This window comes from Poecilia formosa, unplaced genomic scaffold (assembly GCF_000485575.1).
Source record: "Poecilia formosa unplaced genomic scaffold, Poecilia_formosa-5.1.2 Scaffold362, whole genome shotgun sequence".
Taxonomy (NCBI): domain Eukaryota; kingdom Metazoa; phylum Chordata; class Actinopteri; order Cyprinodontiformes; family Poeciliidae; genus Poecilia; species Poecilia formosa.
Window position 1 is genome coordinate 406,981 of NW_006800301.1, and position 13,665 is coordinate 420,645.

The window sequence follows — 13,665 nt, forward strand, 5'->3', positions numbered from 1 at the left end:
ACTATTTTTATCCGTGCGTGGTTTCGCTTCTCCGAAACGGACAGATGTTACGTCTGCAGCTCCTCCAGAACTCCGCTCTCCTGGGTAACGTGCAACAAGAAGGCTCCATTTGTTAAATCTTCTGGATGAGTTACTTCCAGCGGTTTTTAATTCTTCGCAGTGTTTGAGCAGCGCACTGCACATGTTACAGTCTAATTAACTTCTGCATCGTCATTTATTTCCTCAAGATAAACTGCCGGCTCCTCAAATGGATTAACACAACGTTGCATTCTCTTTAGTTTTCTCTGGTCAGTAATGGAGACTTGAATTTAACGCGCCATTTCAACCAAAGGTTTGTAATGCACTTCCTAACCAGACACTCCAAAGCGTCCGTCCATAACTCTTCAACACGCTGTCAGCTCCTGGTCAGAAAGACGCATTTAGTTCAGAGTCCATGAAATGATATTCAGAAAGGATTTTTTTAATTAATTGATTTCAGTTGCCTCTGAGACTAAATCTCAGTGTAAAGTCTATAATGTCTGTCCATGTGACTTGTTTTTATTATTTGTTTGCTTACCTTTAAACACTGATTTAAATATTGTAATTTTTAAACTGAGCAGTAATTTTACATCCATGAAAACTCAAATGTAATATTTAAAACTTCAATACATAAAATCAGTTATTTAACAATATGAGGTGGTGTTTAATTTATTTTTAACATTGTATTTTTATACATTTATGGAAAACTAGACTTGGTGCCCAAGTCTAGTTTTCCAGAGCTACCATCTGCAGCTTTAGATGCATTCCTTCTCTAACACACATGGAGCATTGACTCATTATAAGCCTCTACAGAACTTAATGAGGGAAGTCAACCTTTTGTCTGGGGTGTGTTTTAGCTGGGATGCACTCCTGATTTGTACCGTCAATGTGGCCCATTGAGGGTGGCCAATATGCTGAAGTGGCCCTCGGTGAAATTAAGTTTGACACCCCTGCTGTATACTAACTCAAATGTATTTTATTCGGTTGTCTTGATCAGGTGACAGGTATTTAGAGCTAAAATTCAAGCACTTTAAAAAATTATTATTCACAGATCTCATTTATATTCATTACAGCCGATGGAAGCTTATTATTACCATCTGTACAGATTAATTACGATTGGATGTTTCGATCATAGTTATTGCTTATTAAATTCCATAAAGGTGGTTTCTTAACTTTAAATAGATGGCAGAAGAGGCAATTTGCTCTTCAAATAATTAATATCAATACCTAAACTTTGAAATGTGTTATACATGTTTACATCTCATAATCTAATAAGCTGCTTGACTGCATTTTAAAACATCTTTAAGCATCTTGCTTTGACTATATTTGTGGTGTTTACTGCTACATTTTAACCATTGTGCAGAGTAGTATATTAACTGTGACCTTTAATGTCTTGTTTAGGTGCCTAAAGAATAAAGTCAACTAAGCCTTCATCAGTGTGCATCAGTTCATTGGCAATAGATGAGTGCAAAAAAAGGTTAAATGTAAGTTTCAAATTTCTGCTGAAGTTAATTCAGTGTTTGATCTGACAAGAAAGTTTAGCATGCCACTCATTGTTATTACACAAATTCAACTTGGTAATATATGGCTCTGACATGCAGAGACCATGTGTGTCAGGATACTTTTTGGAAAATATTCTGGGTTCCATGTGATGTATGTTAAAGCCTTAATTAACAAAATGTCAAATAGTATTCTCAGAAAACAATACATCAACCTGAGTATCAAATTAACACAAGCATGCAACACTACGTTCCCAATATTGTTAAAACATAAGATACAAAAAAATGAATTCACACAAAATAACACACCCAGAGCCAACAGAGTTTCTGATACAGAAATAAAAGTTTTTTTTAAGAATTGCCTGCAAACACCATGTCTGTGAAAAACTTGCGATAAAAGTGAAAATGTATGATCATGAGATTATTTTTGAATTTGCATGCACCAGTGTGTTTCAGTTAAATTCCATCCCTCATACCTGGAGGCCTCAGTCATTGTCACTTCACTCCATTTCATATTTCTCCTGCCTGTGCAACTGGGACGTTTTATTTTATTTGCTTGCTATAGACCAAGGTCTGGATGATTGATGGACCAACATCAGGTACTCCCTGCCCATTTGTCAAGTGCCCCTATTTAGGACAAGCAACTTCCATGTCCACACATACACAAAAATAAAAACACACAAGAAAGCAAACAATATTTTTAACCTGGTACCTATGCTGAAAAGAGTCTGTGAAATGGTTAAAACACAAAATATAAATGCAACTCGATGAGAATGTCTTAAAAAGGTTCAGTTCAAAAGGTAAATCTCATAAGTACTATTATACAGATTCATTCCAAGTGGTATTTTTCCATCATTTCTGTCTGTTATACTTGATGATACTCTTCTGCAGGTAATGAAAACCACAAATCAAGTTTTTTCTGAAAATTTGAATGATACAAAAGTAGAAATCCATCCACATTCAAAAATAAATGGTCAATGCAAAGTAGCTCAAGAATGACTGTGTTTATTTAAATTATGTTATTTCATAAATAACAATGGCAACCAAAGAAAAAAAAAGCTATTTCACTGAAGCAGAAAGCAATGAGTGAGACGGAGAGTTGAAAACATTTAATATTTGGTTGCCACAGAGATGTAAAATAAAGTTTACACACCACCACCAGCATTTTAGAAAGCTGATGGCACACGCCACAGTTGAGCGCCAATGGGTGTGAGTATTATTAAATGCACCTGGGGACTTGGAAACAGGGTTAGCAGCCAGCCTGAAGGGGTAGTCATTGTCCCCTGCAGGTTATAGCGGAATAGTGCATCAGTACAAAAGGTCCTAATAGTTAGAATTTCACAAATTACGGTCTCCTCGACTCATCAAGAAGCCAGCCATCACCTGTAAATAAATGGGATAAATTCCCAATCTTACCATCTGTGTCATTTGGGCCAATATGGTACATGTAGGTGCGAGATTCCACCTGGAAAATGTGACATACATCAGGCAGTACCTGATTTGACGAACAAGCAGCCAACACCGCACGTGACCTGGAGCTTGCCATTAACAAATCTGGGCTTCCTTAATATTTGAGCAGTGCAAAAATGTTGATGGTCTCTTTACACTTTAAGAAGCTCCAACCACATACTGAACACATACTGTATATTGTACAGCACAAGGGCATGCCTCTCAGTAGGGCAACATTTCTGTCTTAGAAATCTTCATTTATTGGTCTCTGTGATGGTGTTATTTAACCTGGTGGAATTCAGATTCAATCATCTGTTAGTCCTTTTCAACAGGTTTTGATTATATATCTAGTAGCACTAGGAAACTTTACATATTTACCAAATGCTGAAACTGAAATTGTTGTATAAAACCATCTCAGTGAAGATCCAAATCTGAAAATAACACAAATGAAAGTGATACCTTATTCAAAGTAGTTTTTCTTTCAATAGTAATGAATTCTCCATTTTTATGTACCAGAGCATTAACAATAAAAGGTCAAAGGAAAACAGCTTAAAAATGAATGGGATGATATATAGTGGCTGAACATGCCATCTCTGAAGGTAGAGGCAGCAGAGAGTAAGATAAATAGGTAAGAGAGCTGCAGTGGAACGGAGTGGAAAGAACAGTCAGCCGCGAGACTAGATTTATATTCTGTAAAGTGTTTTTAGAAGATATGTCACTGAAGATGTGTGGACAGATGAGTATCAGGTGACATGACAGACACTAGAAAAATGCCATTGTGTAGAATGAAACGTATGAGCCGAGTAAAACAAAACAGAAATATTAAATATCTAAATATCTCACAACCGGACCTCTGTCCGGTTTTACATCAACCTACTGTTAGGAATTATGATCCTTTGGAGAACTCTAGGTAAGAGTTTAAAACCCGCCACGTTAGCTCTGGTCAACTTAACATCTTTTAATACAAAAACACGGAACGCCGGTGGACCGCCTCGACACCCCGACCACTGGGCTTAGCAAGTTTTCTGGGGGAAACCCTGAAATATGTTACCTGAGTCAGATCTGATTAGACATACAGTATGTCTTTCTGTGAGCATGTTTATGTGCAGAAAAAAAATACAAATACATTGTTTATGCAGTACAATACTGAGTAGCAAAGTGTGTGGAATAAACTGTGCCTTTATATCAAAGGATTAAAAGAAGCTGTATATTATTGTCTAGAACAGTGGTTCCCAAACTTTTTCTTCTGCGCCCCCCCAGTGGTTTCCAAACATTTTCTGCGCCTCCCCTATGGATAACAAATGGCTGTCTGGTTAGCCCGATCCACGTCAGGCGGATGGCCAGTCTGCGGCCATAATGTCAAAAGTCTTTCCAGCAGGCGACCAAAACGTTGTAGCCGAGTACACCTAGCTTCAGGCGGTCAACCAGGTGGTTGTCGCAAAGTCCAAACAGAGGAAAACAGGTGACGATACCCACAGTTGAGAGGGCGTCTTGCAGCCAGTCGCCGGCGGAATCCAACAACCTCCAATGCAGTTTTCGCTCGGTCGTCTGGGGCGGAAGAGCCCAATAGTCCAGAATTACGCCAGCTCGCTCGAAGAGGCAGGGACTCAGAAACAAGCCAAAACTCCAGAATTGGAACGCTGAAGTACTCTGGAGCTAGTAGGAACTCTGGAACAATCGGAGGCACCGGCTCTTGATCACAGGACTCCTCCGGAACAGGTAAAAGCTCAGGAACAGGTAGAAACTCCAGAACTGGATCATTGAGCTTCTCAGGAACCGGTGGGAATACAGGAACAGGTACAAGCTCTGGAACAGGCGAGCCAAAAGCCTCCAGCAGGAATCCGTAGAGGAAACCCACTAAGTGCTCTATTGCAGCTCCAGCACAAGGAGGCTTCATACTCCGACCTTCACCGAAACTGTTTGAAGCGCCGGAAGAAGGAATGAGCCCCGAGCCGAGCAGCGAGGCTGAGGCCAGTGAAGATGCAGCGAGAAGATCAAGTAAATCCTGCTCTGGAAGGCTCAGTCCTGTGGCCCTGACGGGGAAGTTCGGGGTGGTGGCAGACTGTTGAGGGAGAGACCCTGCATTATGGGACGTCGGCTCAGGCTAGAACCAGGTTGGAGAGTGTCCTCTCCTCTGCGACCAGGAGGCGACCCATGGGGAATAATCCTCCCGATCCCCATAGAAGAAATCCCACAGTTCGTCCTCCTCCAAGCGTGGGAGAGGGACTGGTCGGGGAAAGCTGCTGTGAGTACCTCAGTTCGTCCAATTCTCTTGGTGGGATTCTACTGTCATGATGCGAGATCTGGCGGCATAGCAAAACATCACGCCGCCGTCTACCTTTGATTTAAAGGTAGACGGCGGCGTGATGTTTTGCTTTTATTCTTCAAGATGGGTTTCACAGAAAGGCAGTTACAGACTCGGAGGCTCATTGTGGTCAGGAACTTGGACTAACAAAACAGACAGTTCTTACTCAGCTGACGACTAGACTTGAACCCAGGACAAAGTGACACCTTACTCAGACAATGTCTGACGAGAATCCCATGCCCCACCAAGGTGCGCGCAGACTTAAATAACAGGGAGAACAGGTAAAGGGAATAACTAATCAGTGACTACAGGAGACACATGAGGATAAAGTAAACAGGGAATACAGGAAACTACAGTGAACCCTCGCTATAACGCGGTTCACAGTTTGCGGTCTCGCTGCTTCGCGGATTTTTTTGTGCAGTTTTTTTTACAGTGCATTTTGTTCTGCATCTTGATTGTCTAAAATATACGTAATACAGATTGGCCATTCAGGAGATGGAAACTGAAACTTTGAATGCCTGCTGAAAAAAACTGGCCAGAGGCTCTGCCATAGATACAGCTCTGAATCTCGCAAAGCAGCTTGGAGGAGACGGCTTTAATGACACGACTCCGGATCACATTAAGGCCCGATTGATGAACACGCACATCCGCTGACCTGAAAACAGGTTTTGTTCTTTGGTTTCAATGTAGAGTATTTAATTATGCTGTGTAATAGTTGTAAAAAATAAAGGTAACTACTTCGCGGATTTCACTTATTGCGGGTTATTTTCGGAACGCAACCCCCGCAAAAAATGAGGGATCACTGTACATGGAACACAAATGAACCCTGAACACAAAAAGAAAAACACAGTAAAAACACATAACTCCCCCTCCCCCCTCCAGAAAATAACTGACACCATGACATCAAAGTCCTAACGATTTGCTTTTATGTTTGTAGTTAAAACCACACATAGAAGAAATCTTAAGAACCCTGATTTTGGTTTGGCAAAACAGGTTTTTAATATCAGACATATCTACGGACAAACATTGTCTTATTTTTTTATCGTTCTAATTATGTCACTAATTTGTATTCATTTATGTTCTAAATCAATCTAAGATCTAAATTGGTTTGGCATTCTTTTCTGTCAAAAAAAGTTTTTGGCTAATTGTATTTTACAGAAAAATTCAAATTTCTAGGAGATGGTTGCACTTTTTTTGCTCGCATGTACCCTTGAAACCCCATGTGGCTGCATAGGATTCACAAGTAATCAATAAGCAGTTGTAGGCCTGAGATTATACTCTGTATAATGATGGCAATAAAAGGATTGAGAAGAATAAAGACAGCGGCATGAGAGTAAGAGAAATGAGATAATAACACAGAAGGCAGGATGTGGTGCCGACATCCTTAAACATTAGCAGTCTACAGTCAAAGTCACCTTCATTACAACACAGCGTTCATAATGTCTTTGTTGAATTAGCAAACTCTACTTCATGCATTTAAAGAGATAAAGAGGACATTTTAGAGCAAATACTGGTGCTTGAGTCCTTTATTTGGAATGACTCAATCAAGGATTTTTTTTCCTTGTCTTGTCCCAATCACAGTTATTTAAGATCTGACATTTGCCGGTGCTGGGTTCTGATCTAATGTTAAACTAAAGTTAACAAAGGACTTACAGTGATATATGCTTAAATGTTAAGTAGTTTTCCTTTGCAATAAAAATAACACTGCTTTTTGTGTTATTATCCACAAATGTGTCCTGCTCAACTCACTCACTGTTTTAAGTGTAGGCGCGGCAGTCAGTTTCTGTCCTTATTTTTCTTGATGGCCATAGATTTTTAATTTCCATTACACTGTTCCTCCATGAGCTTACACAGATTAAGAAAGCTACTACTGTGCCCTAACAATGTGCTGTCTGAAATTAAGTTTATTTATGTTTCATGACATGTCTGAGTTGACATATTATACAGGTATTTTCAAAAATACGCGTTGTGTCTACTAGCAACATTTCAATGTTAGCTGAATATAGCTGGTTTTCCCAAAGCAAAGTTTGTGCTTTGAGAAAACTCCATACGCTATACAGCTCAACGTTCTTAACAGTTTAGACATTTGTTTTCATAGCCCAGAACAGGAAGAATAAAGACATTGTTTCACAGTGAATGTAAAGGATGAAAAATATCTAGATATTTCCAGAAAATAGATCTGTGGAGCAAAGAACTATTGGCCCGGTCCTACGGTATATCACAGTTTTGTATGGCATGCAAACAAAACTGTATAAGAAACAGGGAGGTTGTGGATGAACTGCTAACATTGAAAATTAAATTCATTCTAGCAAAGCAGGTATCCATCTTAGTTTTGACTCTGAAAGACCTAAGTAAATTGCAATAAACTATAGCTATTTTTTCAGAACATTACTGAAGAAATTTAAACCAATGGGCCTGCAAAAGTGTGCCCATTGGTTGGAACCTAGCATTCTGATGCTAAAATTTTTCACTTTTTCAAAAGTAAAAATCAGACATTTACTTCATAGCACTTCATTACTATAAAACGCACTCGTCTCTTAGCAACAGATTAACAACAAATATTGTTATTGTTCAAAAAGCATAAGATTTATTCTGCTCTTTTGAAATACTGTACTTCTTATCTTACACTACTTACTATTTAACAATAATTGTGTTAATAGTTTCTAATTCCTTTGTTGGCCTCTATCTAAGCTACGCCCTAAATTGGGTGTTCCCTAGTGTGTCATTTCCTTTGACCTTAGTTGTGTCTAAGTGCTTTTACAAGGCATTTCAATGCTCTCCTATGCATTTCTATGGCAGGCCCCAATAAATATTGGCTTAATACATTTGAATCTGGATGGTGTTCCAAATTGCTGCACATAAGATGAACAGCAGTTTTAACATAGTAAGAATTTAAAATCAGATACCATTTTTGACAAGATAGAAGAGCAAGAGCATATCCTTGAAAAACACAGCTGTTTTCAATTAATTTATATACATAGTAGTATTCACAATAAATGTCGTCTAGAAACACTTTACAGAAAAAAGTCAATGCAATCACATTCAAATTAATCCTAGTGATCAAACAGTGCATTAAGCTTTGTTAATTATCCAAATTAGTTCAATAAATTCTCTATCTAATGAAATCCAGCTGATTGCATTAAATCACTGACTTGCTGCATTCGCTCCTCATGGACAGCATGTAGGAACTTGTGGAGTAATCAGATCTCTTGTGTATGAAGGAGTTTGATTGAGGGCTTTATATGTGAGAAGAAAATTCTGAATTTAACAAAGCCAATAATGCTAAAAGAGAAGAAATATGATCTCTTTTTAATTTTCATCAGAACTCTTGCTGCAGCTTTATCATTCATTTGAAGGCTTTTGGGCTTCCAAATAGTAAAAAATTACAATTGTCCAGCACTGAAGCAACAAACACATAGACTATTATCTTTGTCTCACCTGGACATAATAATTTTGGTAATAATCCAAAGATAAAAGTAGGCAATATAAAGCTCATGATAATTTAACTTTACAACATAGACATGACAGCGTGTCGCTGCACCTCTGGATTGTAAGTCGGCGCGGATCGCGCGCTGCCGTCACACAAACTGGACGATCTGGAAGATGGTCTCCCAGGCGGCTCCAATGTAAACCTTAACTATAAACGCCATACTGCCGTCTTGGCTCAAAATCACGCTCAACCCGAACTGTTAAAAGCGCAACAATAACTCAGCCTTCAGTCCTTGACATCACCGCTGTACCACCGACAGAGAGAAAAGGGGATGTAAGCTAGGCAGCCGAGCCTAGCTTACAGTCTATAGTTTACTCACACTTTGTGAATAATGTCGGAGTTGCTACCTGTAACTAGTCAGACTCCTTCGCAGGGCTGGCAGTTTTGGCGGGTCTGAATCGCTGCCAACAAAAATGTCCGGTTCATCTCCAAGACGAGGAACAAAATATGCGTCCAGTTTTTGGCTTTTCTTTTGCCCTCTTTTTTCCATCCTTTTCATTTTGCCGCTCCATGGAGCTCCACTCACGTTAACTTAGTCTGTAAAAATGCTCTAGCTAGTTTGCCATCTGTTGCCAAGTGACTGATGATGACGTTGGTGGACAGCTGGTGACAAGTTTTACCCAGAATACACTTGGAGACAGTATGGATGATCCTCTTGTGTCATAAGTTAAATGTAAGCGTGTAAATAAAGCCAGTCATGTAGCATAACATTTTATTCAATATTTTACTCCCACTATGTCACTAAAATGAGTCGGTCTTGTAAAGTTTATAGCAACCATGAGTCAACAATGACTGGGGCAGCCTACTATATAATTTACTGGGATACCACTTGATACAATAGTCTATATACCAAACTCAACAGTGTGATAAAGGTTTGGGTCCCTGAACTCACATTCTGCCTCCCATCTGCATGGGGGCCCTTTGGTCCTTGTCAGGATCCTATCAGAGTCTGTTTTGTTTTGTTTTCATTCTTTCACATTGTGTGTGAATGGGTGGATCACTGAATGTAGTGTGAAGCACTTTGGGATTCTCTGGATTTGATTAAGTGCTACAGGTCATTTAATATTTTTAATTTCTTCAGGACCTCAGAAGTGAAGGTGTCAAATTCAAGCAATAATTGTAAGAGCAAATCGAAGATAATTTAGCAGCTCTGCATCTTCTCAAAATACTGACTTGGACTTGATTAAGCAAATGTGTGAAGGTCCATTCCATAGCTATTAGTGTGATGAATTACACAAGGGGTCCTAAGCTTGTTAGAAGATTGCCCACACTAATAAAAGAAAAGGGGGGACTAACCAATATGAGCACAACAAAAAGTCAGTCAAAAAGACATAAAGTCATAAAATGTACCAATAAATCTGGTCTGTTATGGGAAAGAGCAAGTCCCCCAACTTGCTCCATGCTGGATTTTTTTTTTCAACTTCTCCTCTTAGTGGCACTGCACTGGGACCAATCAGTGTATCTCTGCTGAGGTGCAGGAATGTGTATGTGTGTGTACGTGTGCATGTGTGTTTGCGGGCATATAGACAACGGTCCAATACTCTGTAGAGATGTTCAAAGTGTTAAAAGTAAGTCTGTTGCAAATCAAAACCTGTTTAGTAAAATGAGTCATGCAGTACACACATGGAAGGTACCCATCGATTTGAGTATTAAACATACTCATGTAGATGTTACATACTGTGTTTTTATATATCCATCCATTGCCCCATCCAGATAACCATGTTGATGGATAACAATCCATCAACATGGTTATCCCTGTAGAGTCATGAGGGAGGCTGGTGCCTATCTCCAGTGGTTAATGGACGAGAGGCGAGGAGCAAATCTGCCTCAAATAAAGAATTAACCATTTACAAGTCAACATTACCTTCATTTGACAGTAATTTAAACAAAAGTGAACCTGTAAAACTGCAGTATTAAATAATGTGTTCAAAAATTGGGGTGCACCTAGTTTTTATGGTCGTGTACCTGAGAAAAACATTAGGCAAACTGGTGCAAAACTTTGCATCTTGAGCCTGAAATCCAATACCAAGCCTTACAGAAAAGGGACTTCAGGTCACAGGTTATGAATATGATACACATAGCAGTGCTTTTCTACACCATTTAATATTTGCCGTGTGTTGTCAGTGGTGATTACAAGTCAAATGTAAAACAGACGTGCAGTGTTGAACAAAAATATTGACAGCAGTTTCTGTTGGACAGATCAGAGTCATTGCATTATCTCATTTCTATTCTTCACAACCCAACACTATACATACATTGAGAATGAAGGATATTTGCTCGCTATGTTACTTAAATAAAGTATCTTTATTCCAAGTGGGTGGTTCCCTTCACTTATACTTACTTACAATCTTGTGCAACCATAAGCGTCATATTCAACAATAAATACTGCCACACTTCTTGGGCATTCAGAGCAGAACAATACAGTAAATGATGGCTAACAATATCCTGTAGGTGATACAGTAATTTTCTCAGCCTTGACGCTGAATGTAAAATATCCATCAAAGTTAACGAACTAAGAGTTGCCATCTGGGCTTATTGTCTCCTGTCAAAGCCATACACGCTTCAACTACCAATGGCAGGCTGTTGCTCACGCCCCTTATGTCTTCTTTTCTTCTCGCTATCTCTCCATTTATTTCTTTAGTGACACAGTCTCTTTTACTCTCCCTTTTGTTGCTTTGTCTCATCCTTTTTTCCTTGCCTATACCAGGCATTGAAGAGGAATGATTACTAAATGATTGCTGGCTGGAAGATTGAATAGAACAATTGACATTTTCCTGTCAGTAACATACAGTGGAAGGAGAAATCTGCATTGGCCTTCCCCCAAAGCATATTGCTCTATTGTTTCCAGCTGTTGTGAGGGACTCCTGATTGTTGACTCCAGGATTTTCTGGATGCACAAGTGTGAGCTGAATGTGTTTTTTATGCATCTGAATTACTTTGAAATACTTTATTTTAATTCCAGAAGAGATTGTGGTCAGTGTTGAGTCTAACTACTTTATACATGACCTGAGTTTTACCTTTGCTGTTAGGGCAAATTTTAGAAAAGAACAGCAGCAGGGTGGATTCAAGAGTTGAATCTCAAAATCTAGTACAAACACCAGACATGTCTTCCAGTATCAGCAGTATCCAAAAGGCAACAGAAAAGTTTTGCAGAATAAGCTTCATCGGAAATTCTAATGAGCTAATTAAAATCCTCAAAGTCTCTGTGATTAGGTCTATAATCCACAGCATTTTTTTTACAGATTCACAGAAATACCCACTTTGAATTCTAACATTTCCTTCTCTGTAGCCAACCAGTACAAGAGAAAAATATAAATAAAATGCCATTTAAAATAAGCTACAATCTTTTTAACCATCTCTATTGTAATGAAAAGAAAAGAAAAAATCCAAATTATTTATTCAAAGTAAATAAAAAAAAACCTCTCAATCAAACCATCACACATCTTTGCTAATTCATCAGTTTTTCTGATATAAAACATTGCATTTACTTCAGTGCAGTTTAATTTGTCTTACATTAATTACTATTTAATTTGAGAGTATGTCTATGACACCTTTCTTCTGTCTATGTTCCTTTTTTTTGTCTCTTGGTTCTTCAGGCATATTTTTCTTATCTGATAATGTTATATCCAATGTGTCGCCAAACCTCCAGGAGTGCAAACACACCTACACCCGGAGGGAATTTTGATACCTTGTTATCATAGCATATGCAGAGCAGCTATAGCATCTTCTCCACATGACATCTCTTACCTGCGAAGAGATTGCTGGGACAGAGAGAAAGCGGAGAAAGCAGGTAGCAGTGATATGGTTTTCACACTCCCAGTAACAAGGTAGACTTTTAGCCTTCATGCTGTGGCCTGAGGGCATTACACTGCTTGTTTTTTCTTTCCCCTTGAATTTTTGTTTTACAGTCTCTTTACTTAGTTTTTCAGGCACATGTGAAAATTGTTGCAGGTGCTCGCAATTAAAAAAAAAAAAGCACATATCTGAAACCCGTTAGATCAATATAGTATACATCATGACCCGCTTAATTAATTTCCTTGTGTGTTAAAGCAACACACAAGGAAACCAGAGATGGTACGACCACCTGCCCTAATTGTGTGATGATGCCCCTCTTGCTGCCAAAAGAGCCCTGGAGGCTTGGACTCCATCAGAGATCCCTAGAGGTGCGCAGTGGTATCTGGTACCAAGAGCTTAGTTGCACATCTTTTAATTCCTGAAACATAATGTCTCCATGAATCAGAAATTTATTTGTCCATTATTTACCACTGTTATTGGACTGGGTAGTGCCAAAAGAAAACCTCAAACCAACTCTCAAGCAACACGAGCCTGTTGAAGGAGGCTGCAACCATCAGGTAATACAGCTTCCATTGCACAAAGCAACAATCTACCTGCACTGGCCTGCCTTCTTACTCCAGTTTATCCTGGTACTAGATATTTGCCAAGTAAAGGACACATATACCCTAACATATTAAAGGAACGTGATGCCACAAATTAAGCCACCTTCTTCCATGATTGTCCGGTTCTGGAACAGAAAACTAGAAAACTGCACCATGCCACTGTCGCTCAGTCAGTGAAAATATAACAGGACTAAGAATTGCTCTTGTGTGTGTAAATAGACTTGAATATTTTCTTTTGGATGTTGCTCAATGTTTTCTTCTTTCACTCTCTGTTGTCTCATTTTTAGGGGTGACAAAGTGTTAGCAGCGTTTGCATATTTTTGAAGATGGAAGCGCCCAAGTCTTTGTAGTTAACCACAATTGCAGTGCGCAACATGTTTGCCATCTGGCCACAAATAAGGAGAAAAGGGAATTTCCATGTATTGTGTTTCTTCAGAGAGTCTGTGTGAGTTAAAAACTCATACCACTTGTCTGCGCAATAGCAGAACCCAACCTAGGAGGATGCAG

General features: G+C 39.1%; 1 long non-coding RNA gene across 1 annotated transcript in view; it reads left to right on the top strand.

Moving 5' to 3' along the window:
* LOC107833321 (uncharacterized) overlaps positions 1-9,872 on the top strand; it is an 11,356-nt gene extending 1,484 nt beyond the window's left edge. Inside the window, exons 2-3 of the long non-coding RNA XR_001659045.1 lie at positions 4,061-4,063; positions 9,859-9,872. This is a non-coding gene — a long non-coding RNA (uncharacterized LOC107833321). The remainder of the gene's footprint in view (positions 1-4,060; positions 4,064-9,858) is intronic.
* The last annotated feature ends 3,793 nt before the right edge of the window (positions 9,873-13,665 follow it).